This window comes from Coptis chinensis, chromosome 2 (assembly GCF_015680905.1).
Source record: "Coptis chinensis isolate HL-2020 chromosome 2, ASM1568090v1, whole genome shotgun sequence".
Lineage (NCBI taxonomy): Eukaryota > Viridiplantae > Streptophyta > Magnoliopsida > Ranunculales > Ranunculaceae > Coptis > Coptis chinensis.
Genome location: NC_141457.1, coordinates 95,759,553 through 95,771,657, shown reverse-complemented (window position 1 = coordinate 95,771,657; position 12,105 = coordinate 95,759,553). Strand labels below are relative to the sequence as shown.

The following is a 12,105-nucleotide window of genomic DNA, read 5'->3' as shown; positions in this document are numbered from 1 at the left end:
GTTATGGTTTTTTCACTAAATCATATGTATATTGAGTAGGGTTTCTTTCGGTTTTAAGCTCCAATAAAACTAATTAATTTTCTCCCTTATGGTCGATTTTAGTATAGGGAGTGCTGTATTATGTTAAGTGGTTAACAGTTCGACACATTTTTATGCAATTGCATTGTCCAGTAGTTGCATTTGTTGTATGATAAAGTGAGGATATATAGTAAGTACGTGTCAAATAAATGTACAAATATAATTTTTTTCCTAAAATGCATTATGAGCATTGTCGTTCGCTTTAATGCACCTTCCAATTATAAGGTATTGGCAGCTCAAGATTAAAGCAGGAGCCAAATTGTGGCGCATAGGTCTTGTGAACGTACAATCTAGTCCATCAGGTTTCATCAGGTTGATATTAATCATGTCTTTTAGAATGTCACGTAGGCTTAGACCAGTTTCCATCTCATGCAAGCCTACTATATCCAACCCTGACTGGGTATCTAATATCTACATTAGACGATAACACTACACTCTTGAGTTGCAATCAGAAGAAACCTGACAACAAAAAGAAACTCTAGTTTTAGACCTCAATTTAGGTTTCACTTGAAACCTGACAACAATAGGAAAAATTATAGTAATATGCAAATATGTAATCAGGTTTTCAAATGTAGCTTCCATGAGCATTTCATTTACTTATATTCATTGTACACGATCTCTACTACACCTTCAAACAAAACCTCATCTCCAATCAATTACGTACAAATTTCAATCAATCAAACCCTGTGAATTAAAACAAACATAACTGAATTCTTATTGAAGTTAAAAAATAATGCGATTCAAAATGGAATTCAAAAGAGTAAACTTACTTGGAAATATTGAGATGGTATGGTTATGCAAAACCTTAAAATTAAGAATTAACAGATGGGATCTACTACCAAAACTATAATTTCGTGTCTTTCCTATTCATAAAGAAAATGAAACCAAATGCAACAAAAACAGGGGCCATAGACACATCTTGATCATCCCCTTTACTTCTTCTTGGCAGCATCCTCAGCCTTGGTCAACAAAACAGGAAAAGACATAAGAATTATGCCAAAGGTGAAATAGGGAGTCTTGTACAACCACATATTTTAAATTACAATAACTCCACAGCTCCTTAGCCCTGCTCTTCCTCTCCTTCAATTGCATTCTTGACTTCTCCACCTTCATATCCAACCCATTTTGTGAATCAAAAGTATACGTGGCCCCAAGTCAAATAACTTTAACAAAATTCTAAATTTTCTGCATATTACATGTGAGCTTCCCATGCCTTATTTAGTTCAACCTCAATCACAAACCAAAAATAAAATGAGGCTTCACATCCTCTTTAACATACCTAACCCAGTACCGTCATTGCCAAACCAAAACTACAACAAATGTGATTTATGCGATAGAAATGTGTGCATAGCATATATCCATAGAACATATATTGGCACAATTCTAGTTCTACACAAAAATTTCACCTTAGAGCAGTTGTCCTTAAAAAAAAAACAAAAAAAATAAAATTGTCTCGAACATATAATTAATGGAACCGCATCTCAAACAATTTGTCATAAGTCATAACACACACATGAGCAATTTACTTCTGTATAAAAAATTATCTGTTCAAGTACACCAATACTTACTTCTTCAACATGTTGAGCATCACCAAGCATGCAGACCTTCATCTTACGCCGAGGGATATGGGGAAGCTTACAGAACCACTGAAACGCTTGTCTTTCTGTGGGTTATAGTTCTTCAGTCCAATCTGAAGTTCAACTGTTTCCACAAATTTTCATTTTTTTTTCCTTTAAAGCAGTCACGATCTGGGTGATACATTCTCTCAATACATCACTCTCAAGTTTACCGAAAAGGTAGAAAAGAAAACATTCAATGACATCAATCACTTGGGATAAAACTCAATATAATCAACACAATATATTCAACACCAATAATATAAATCAACTTATGTTAGCGCTTGGGATAAAATACAATATATATTCAACACCAATGATATGAAGAAGACTATAAATCAACTTACACAAATAATAAAAGTGATGTTTCATCATAAATTTTAATGGAAATCTCAGCAAAATAAAATTTGGACTGCAATCTCCCAACCCATGGTTAAATCACATAAAGCTTAAAGCTTATAAGATCAGTGAGTCCTAGGTGTGGTAGGACTCGACTATTTCTTCACTATTAAAGGGTGTGGCAAACAACAGTACCTCCTAGAATCATGGGGATTCCCATAAGACCAGACTGATTAAACAAATTCAATCTTCGTGCTTTTTGAATGAAACAATCAACTTATTTTTATACTCAAAAACTTTCCAAACTTATTAGTCCATAACCATATCATACATACACAGAGATCCCCAATCTCACTTAAAATTATATAATTTAACCTATAGCTCAATAAGGAAGGAAAACCATTCCAATGAATTAACTTTACCAGTAATGGCGAAATAATGCGTTTTTCGACAGCAAGCACAACACCTTCTTCAAACCAATTGCAATGGAACCCAACTACACAAAAGACACATACAAATCATAATTTGACACAACCCCATTTCTTAAACAATGAAAATAAAGTGCGTTATATATACCTTGATTGCTTCAATTGCATATTCAACTTGAAACAATTTGAATCTGACCAAGGTTAAAATCAAAATTAAAATAATAGTTTCAAGTGCTTTCCTTTTGATTTTCGAGAGAGATGAGATTATATGGTTTAATTTTCAAGAGATGAGATTTGGGGCAGCGCCAATTTGGGAAGAACTGATGGTTTAAAACTGTTTCTTTAGAAGTGACGAAGGTTAGGGTTTTTAGGAAAGGTAATTGGTTGAGCTGGTAGAGTTAATTTCCAAAAAAAATAAAAATATAAAAATCGCGATACGGTGAGTTGAACCCGCGACCTGACGTGAACAAAAACCCAATAACACCAAGTGGGAGTTGTTCCCGTTATCGATTGAACTGATGAGAATGTAAAATCAGAAGATTTGTGTTTCTTCGGAGATCAATTGATATGGTGAGTCGAACTCATGACCTGATGGAAACAAATCCCAGAAAAACCAAGTAGGAGTTGTTCCTGTCAGTGTCCCGATTCTAACAATTAAAATTAGCGCACATATCGACTGTTAGATCATGCTAGAAATGATCTGGACCGTCCTTTATTATAATTTTGTCCTGTAGCGGGAAAAAAAACCCTATCTTATTAGATAGATATCAGGATTTCCATTGTTAAAACCGTGGCGCCTATCCCAACCAGGGAATGAATTAATCAATCTCAATACTCTTGTTTGAGTATCTGATTTCCCAGTAAAAGTTTCAGCTGACAGTTCAATTTCTGTTACCCGAACCGTTTGTGGATGCTCTGAAGTATCAGTTCTAAACTCCCCATTTAAAGATACCAGTACCGCAATATCCCTTGCTTCGCCCGATTTTGGATCTTTATGCGATGGATGAACAGTATTGAAATAGGAACCAAGAGTCTTAATCCTATTCCAAAAACTGGTGTCCACATGCAATGTTGTTCCAATTTGAGGAACAGAATGGCTTCGAAGTTTTCTTAATGGACGAACAATGTAAAGTATAACCATAATTGTACAAGCAAGTACGGTGACCAGAAAGAGAACCCAAAAGTTATCAAGACCCAAGCTTTGGTTATCTGTGCTTGTGTCGTTGTGTCGCAATCCTTACACTGAGAGGCTTGAGAGCTAGATGACTTGAACCAAAAGTTGTCCAATTTGTTTAATGTCCCGTCTTCAGACAATTTTAGAAAGGGTTCAGAAAAGTGTTTGGCCATGGGAGAGCCTTTTGGAAAAGCCTGAAAAATATTCAAAAGGCAAAAAATTTAGTAGTCAATAACGAATCAAGACCAATAACAATAGTATCAATCATAGGACTGCATGTTTAGAAAAAGGTTTAAGTGTTTTTCTTACTGTAATATTTTTTCGGACAAAAAACCTTATTGATGGAGTTCAAATTAGCTTTCGATTAATTAGAACTATAAAGTTTTAGATTTATCAAGTGACAATTACAATGGAAATCTGATCTGCGTAAACAACACTAAAATGGTGATAAGCTACTCCAGCTGAAATAAAAAAAACTAAACGTCCCTAAGTATGGGAATTCCAGCTAAAGGTGGCACTATTCAGTCTTCTTGATTATTCAGGTGAGTATAATTTATAATATGATAGCTTTAGAGATTACTTACAAAGTCCAAGCCTCCAAATCTGTGTGCGTCATCCGTAACCTGATATTCCTTGCCGTACCTTGAAATGAAGACTCTTTCATACGGAAGCTCAAGTAAGGCAGCTTTGATTTTTCCACTTTTGAACTCATCTGGATAATCAAATTCGTTCATGACATTTATGATGTTGTTTGGATGAAAACCAAGAACATCTACTGCATATTTTCGTACGAATGAATCACCATCACAGCCAACTGGTGAGTTACTCCGCCTTAATGTTGCAATGTCTGATATCGTTGGTTCAAGATGTTGCGCTGTGAGCATGGATGTGAGACTGGCTGTATAGCTAGCTGTCACCACAAAGACTACGAAAAGCCAGACTACCATCACAACTCGAGCAAAGTTGTTACGCAAATCCTCTCCTGTAAAATAAATCAATAAACCATATATCCTTGGGGAGGCGCTATCTCAAGTGCTCAAAGACCTGGAGGACATGGAAACTTTTTGTGATAAATTACATCATCTGTATGGATCACCAAATGGTGGGGGAGACACTGACGCCAAACAAAATTTCTTATCAGGCGGTTCCATGCTTTGCAAAGGTTGTAACTTACGTGTTGAAAATTAGTGTATATTATAATTAAGGATTTCACATTTTCACTAGTTTCCGCTCCCAGATCCATTTGGCAAAGAAAGAAACAGCTATTAAAATTTTGACGCCGAGTTTATTTAGCATTAGAAAAACATGATATCCAGTTCATTAGCATAAAAGAAAAATGCTAAATGTCTTTGATGCCTAGTCCTGACAAACACAAATCATAACCAGGCCAATGACGATATCCGACCACATGTAGATGAACTTACTGTGTGCAAAGCATAAAGTGGAGAATGTAAACCACAATGCAGTGCTAAGTTGATTCTTCCATGGACCTGTAAAGTCTGGATTTGATCTACGTTCCAAAAACCATAACACGAACATTGTGTAAATAAAGACAAAGCTGATTGCAAGCCACATTGTCGAGTTGAATGGCTTCGTAAACAACCATACTTTCTCTTTGGATTTCACAGGGACTACCATTGTTAGCGCGGATTCCGCGTAAGGCTGAGTAAAGTCCACATAGTTAGATCGATTTGCCAAGATTGTAAAATCACCAACCACTGCATCCACGGACTTGCAATAATAAACCGTTTTGGACTACAGTCAGATGTTGACAAGTACCTTAATTATCAGATTCAAATTGCAAGAGAAATGAAATGCATGACAAAAACAATTACAATAGAGACAAACTTCAAGAGTCTCCAGTGGGACCAAAAAGTGGATCATTGTTCAGCAAACGGAACGTTATTAAAGGCACATGAAGATACAGTGACCTAAACGCCTTAGAAACTCGAGGGTTTCAGGAGCGAAATTTGGAATCAGAAGATGACCAACATTGTTCATTCTATTTTGATGGCTTTGGATTAACTGTAAGTCTGTCACTATTTAGGCGATAAAAATACGAATTGATTGCTACTTGCTAATTCATGTAAGGAGATCAAAGATTATTAGTAATTACCTTATTATAGACCATTTCAATTAGTTCATCGTACTTCCCATCAATGGGCTTAAAACTGTGTGGTAGACCATAGTAGAGACGTTCTCTGGCCTTATTGAACACATCGATACAGAAACCTGTGGGATCTTCTCCATCTTTATTCACCTGCACAAATTTCTCAAATGTAGTCTTTGAGGGTATACCAATAACCATTGGATTTGCATCACTTGGCATCACCCATCCAAGAGGCGGCCTTGATAATAGGCCCCCTGGCCAATAAACTCGATTACCCAATACTTGCATGACCGCACCAACTGTGCTCTTCACTTGAACCATTTTGTCAATAACATTATCTGAAAATTCATACTCCGCGGACCAAGATTTTAGCACAATGTACTTCTTCCCCAGCACGTTTACAACCTCATAAGTCGTGGAGCGAGATAGTTCACCATTTGTGAATTTGATTTGTCCACTTAAGCCACTGAAGTTGCTAGATAAGATGTTCTCTAGCAAGGTAGTCCTATTGCTTGATTTCTCTAAGGCAAATGCAAGAGTGGAAAGTGTATCATATGAACGGAGAGCATATATTTGAGGTTCATAGTTGTCTTCCTGAGGGTACATTGATCAAAAAAGATTCTGAAATTTTCTAGAGAAGTTTTGTATTGATGGGTTAGTTTCAGAGAAAGGGGTTCTGATTCCTATAAGGCCTTCCATGGAGAACATAACTGATGAGTTAACTGTGTCAAATTGGTTTGTGATCGAGTCTTCTGTGATCCAGACTGAATCTCTTCTCATGAGACCGCTTTCTTTTGCTTGTGTAATTATCTGGGTGGCTAGTTCTAACGAAGACCCAACAATGATGAAGACCCTTGATTGCTTGTCATATAGTTTCTCAAGTTCTTCTCGGATGAAAGATTTTGGATCAGACAGAGAAGATAAAGGTGGGAAAGCTGCCGAGTGCTCAATCTCTGCGCCTACAGCTTTCAATGCATCTGAAAGAAGTGTCAGGGTTCCTGAACAAGTAGTACCATAACCGTCGTCCTCATAGATTCCAATGACTCTACGCCATCCGTAAGATCCCACAATGGATGCAACACATTGCATTTGTAGGGTATCATTGTTGGTCAACCTCACCAAGAAAAGCCATCTCATGGATGTTAATGGAGGGGTGATTGAAGGTGCAGCGAAGGAAAGGATGGGGACTTGTGCTTGATTTGCAAGTTCAGCAACTAATACTGCCTCCTGCCATGTCTCCATGCCGATAATTGCGTTAACTTTCGTCTTTTTGATAAGGTCTTCAGCTGCAACCAAAACTGAGTAATCAGATTATGATATTATGATATGACACATATCACTCCAGCACAAATACTTCATAAATTATCTTTCCTTTTTGTAAGGTCGCCAAGGAATAAAGGAGGTGCAAATGGGAAGCACAAAGGGTAAGAAAAACAATCCCAAAATAAATACTCTTACTTCCTTTAATTTTATAACGGTTGAAGATGTCCCTGGATCGGTGTATATAACGGTTGTAGACGTTGAAGGAGACTAAGTACTTTGAGGAGAAGAAAAACAACACTAACAAGTGTACATTTAATTTCTAACTTATCTCATTTAAAATACCACAGTTTAAATCATTAGACTTTAATACCCTATTATGGTCGTTATTTCACTTACTTCCAAAACTACCTTTATTATATTTATTATATTTGACATTTCCATCTTCCTTGATTACTCGTCCTTCCCAATGGCCCAACTCCAATTTGATTCCACAATACAATCCATCACAATAAAGGGTTTAATCTAAACGAGTACATACTTTACTTTGGGGGTTTAGTGTAATTAACCATTTTTATTATTTAGTTTTCAAGCATGAAAACTTGATATGGACTTTGTTTTCCTCAGTAAAAATATATTACCTGCCATATATGCTTGGAGAGGATTTACACCCGTATCACGTACATGGAGCACTAACTTGTGCTTGTTGCTCGACGCATTATTAATGGTTTGAATTGCAATTTCAATGGATACTTTCTCTTCTTTACCAATACGAGAACTGACATCAATGATGACTCCAATGTTTGTGATATCATCTTGTGCTGAAATAAATGGGACTGCATGGAATAGAAACGTGAAGAAACTGATCAGGAACAAAAGGTAGAGGGAGTGGTTATAGCAGGAGTATACATGGAGAGATTATGAGAGAAGTTTGAAAACATTAGTAGACATTTTAGTAGCTTAAATAAGATTACTAATAAGTTAAAAGTCTTCTTTTCGGTACATTTTAATTTAATTTGGTTAGTTGAACACTTGAAATTTGACATTTAGTCCTTAGACTTTAGAGTGAATTTCTTGGTTATTTACTGCTCGTCATACATATACATTAAGAAATCAGTATTTCCTGCACATTTCAAGTTTTCAACGTAACATGAATTCATGACAAAACTCATCCTATTATATAACAAGATTTACGTCGTGATATAAGAATCTACATATTTAATATGCCCTATGGGACTCAGTCGGCATGTACAAAACATTCATTAATTATCAATGTCAATTTTTCTAGTTGGACATGGTTTACATGAGATGATGGAACATTCTACGAAAGTGCAGTATGGCACCCAAGTTACTGGAGACAAAAGACAAAAGCAAAATTTTGGTAGACTAATTGCATTGAAATACATGAAAGTGGGGCAAAATTTTGGTAGACTAATTGCATTTAAGTTTCAAGTCAACAATTTCTGCTGGGCTTTTTTTGGATAGTAAGGTTTGGATAGATTGTAAAAACAGATATTTCATTGGGCTTATTAAGTTTAGACCCAAACACATCTATTTGACCAAATTAGAAAAAGCAAGTATACAGTTAATGGGGGTGGTAAAAGGAAGGTACTAAGAGCATTTCTATGGACATCCACTGTTTTTTGAAGCTACCCAATGCAAAGGTGAATATTAATCTCGGACGGGATGTTAGATTTCATTCTAAGCGGAATGAAACATTGTCTGAAACATCGAAAAATCAAAATCGTTATTCCATCCTAAAGGCATTTATAAGCCACTATCTCGGTTTTTGGAAATTAGGCATTATTTTTTTGTAGATATGATATCCTAACTATTGCATTGGGAAAACATTGAATCACATTAATAATAATAAAAAAATCAAAAATTCCAAACTTGTCAAATGTAGTTAACAATTTACAAAATTTGGCTAATTGTAGACCGGACTTTTATTTTTCATTTTTTCACCATCTTTTTGATACTATATTTGGCAAAGTTTATAGAACTTTTTTTTTTTTGATTATTTGTGACAATGTTAGTTAGGAAATCATATACACAAAAATTAGCCTAATCCAAAACTTATAAATGCCCTAACGATTTTGAGTTTCACCATTTTTGATACTATATTTGGCAAGTTTTAAGATAAGATATGTCCCATGAACCCCTCCCATGCATAATACATTTGAACAAAGTAAGAAAATGAAAGAAGATTCTCAAAGTTTCCGGACAAGTTGGGCATGACTTAAAACCCATGGGCTCAAAGACTTGTTTCTATTTTAATTTGTTCCAAGACATCGGTATTATCGAGCAACATAGAATAAAATAATCCAGTGAGTGGAGCAAACGTTTTTGGGAGGGTGGGGGTATGTGGGACAAAAGGTAGTTTGGTAGGTTTCTGTCTATTTGTCCTCACCTATCCCTCTCTCTCCCTCCTTCTTTCCCTCTCCTTCTCCCTCTCAACCAAACCCTAACTCTCTCTCTCTCTCCTCACCCACAAACCCATCTCCCCCTATCTATTCTCCACCTTCTGCTCACGCCCCCACTACTTAGCAGTTATCTAGTAATAAATATGTTTTTAGACTGTTTTTGTTACTTATTGCTCCAACTTCACACACACACACTTGGTTGGTTTGTTGGTCTTCTCATCACTCTCCTTTTCTAACTTTGTTTTCTCCGAAATGGTGTCTCTCGCGAACTCATTCATTACTGCTACAAACACTCCATCTCAGTTCTTCTCATCTGGTATATATATATATATATATATATCTTCAACTCTTTACTCTTCCTTTCAAATTTCTAGATATACATGTTAATTGATTGGTTTATTAGACTGTCGTGGTTTTGTAGATTTTGCTATCCCGAGGGGTAACTTGTCTCTCAGTCCCGTTTACCAAAAGAAAGGGAAATTTCATAAGATCAATATCTAAAAAAGTAATAAATTATTGACAATTCTGAAAATCAATTATATATACTAGCAAAATGCTTGTGCTATGCACATGAACGATACACAAAATGTATTGAAGAGAATGTGAACATAGTTATTAAGAGGAGAGCTAGGTCAGATTGTTACTAATTCATTTGTTATTAATTCATACATGATATTCAGAAAATCTAACAAAACTGCACTTGTATTGCACGTGTAACAAATACTACAATTTAAATATCATGTCCATTACATTAGATTCATAACACATATCATTGCTTAAATATCATTTTCTGTTTACAAATGATTTCCAATGCTGCAATCACAGAACAATCTAAGTACATGAAAAAAATGGGAGGAAAAAAAAGATGAATGTATACGGTCCTCAAAGTGTTTGTGACACATTTGAAGTACGTGCATTATAAAATTGTGTTAAAAATCATTGGTTTACTGCCTCAAAATTCCAAAGATGAAGATCTGGTAAGGAGCTTGAGAAGGAGGTTAATTTCTTGAAGAAAGCTAATTTTCCGAGTTGCACACAAAGGAGTAAACAACACGAACTTCCTTCACTGTGTCATCGATTGCTCTATATATTAAATATTGTAGATCACTGTGGTTAACACCCACTCTATGTGCTTAACCTTTAGAAGCATCAATCGATCACTCACATGTAATGAAGTCCATGCTCATAGTTGCTCGATTTCAGTAGATGACGAACGCAAGTGGTCTTGACCGGCAATGTTCAAAGGCTCCAGGAAATGCTAAACAACTGATATTAGAAAAGGAGCATTAGGAGTCAAAACAAGACTTATTGCGACTTCGTACATGTGTAATAAGGAATGCAAATAACATAAATAATATCAACAATTTGAATATTGACTGGAATTCTAATTTTTCTCTCATTACATATCATCATCTCATAAAAAGTTCAAAGCATCCACGAGTAGTGTGCTCGTTTGTCATCATAAGCTTACAACACTTTATCGTTTTAGGGTTTAGCGAGCATACAAAAAGTTTATCACTGGCATGTTAGCTATTACCTTCACAATAGCTCATTACAATGATGGACATGATATAAGTTGGATAATCACAGCGAAGATAGAGGTTAATGAAGTATAAAAAAAAAAATCAGAAAGAAAGTCACACCTCTCATTGACTTCGTGACAGAGATAGATTTTCCCCATAGAATAATTCTTGCATTGATATATATATATATATAGTCCCTCTCTTAAACGTAGGTACTTAAGATAATAACTAACGGAGTAAACCTCACAAGATATCCCACGAGATTTAGTCAATTCTAAAACTAAAAAACCCCACTCGTATCTCTCTTTCTCTTTTATTTTCTCTCCCATTTTTTACTACTGTAACTCTCTCTCTCAACGAAATGAACAGAAAATAAATGAAAAAGAAAATAAACTCTCATTGCTCTCTCACTTCCTCTGTTCACTCGTGTTTCTCTCTCTCTTTCCATCTTTTGTTAATAGCTTCCATGGAAAGCTCAATCTATTCTAATATGGCAGCCTATTTTTTTTTTTTTTTTGAAGATTTTTTTGTTTGAAGTTATTTGAAGCAGCGATGAAACTTGAAAGTAGAGGTAAGGGTATGGATATGTTGACTTCGATTTCGTATTTCTGAAACTTATTTCTCATATCAAATTTTGCTGTTAGTAATTTTATTTTGCAGTTAAATTTTTTTTGGGGCATATGGTGTCTTGAATTTCAATATTAGGAGTGATGGGTATGTCAATGGGCATGATCTAGTGAAGCTGAAGTTGAATTTGGTTTTACATTTTGTTGTTGGCTTTCTAATGGTAATTGGCGTGTTTGTCAAGCACCAATGCATCTAGGATCGGCGTACTTAATTTCAATTGGAAAAGAACGTCATTTGATTGTCTTGATCTTGTACTATGGCTAATTAGTATTAACTACACTGCCTAGTCTGGTTTGCAGACAAACATAAACATAATATCTCTTGTGTTTCTCTGTTTTTACGCTATTGGAATACGTAAGGACAAAAAAAACATAAAAGTTCAAGTGACAAGATCGGCTTAAGTTTTCAAAGTAGAAAAGACAAGTGACTTACCGATTTGGTTATGAGTCGAAGAAGAGAAGTCGCAAAAGCTTAGCAGTAATCAAATAATACATTTTGAGAAATGAGATGTGGAGTATTATTTGGAG

General features: G+C 35.4%; 1 pseudogene across 1 annotated transcript; it reads right to left on the bottom strand.

The window, feature by feature from the left end:
- Positions 1-3,121: 3,121 nt before the first annotated feature.
- Positions 3,122-7,939, bottom strand: LOC147519283 (glutamate receptor 2.7-like; annotated as a pseudogene). Its single transcript, XR_015212135.1, has 5 exons — positions 7,647-7,939; positions 5,752-7,031; positions 5,060-5,390; positions 4,220-4,617; positions 3,122-3,829 (listed from the first exon to the last, which is right to left on the bottom strand). The product of XR_015212135.1 is annotated as a glutamate receptor 2.7-like (transcript).
- Positions 7,940-12,105: the final 4,166 nt, after the last annotated feature.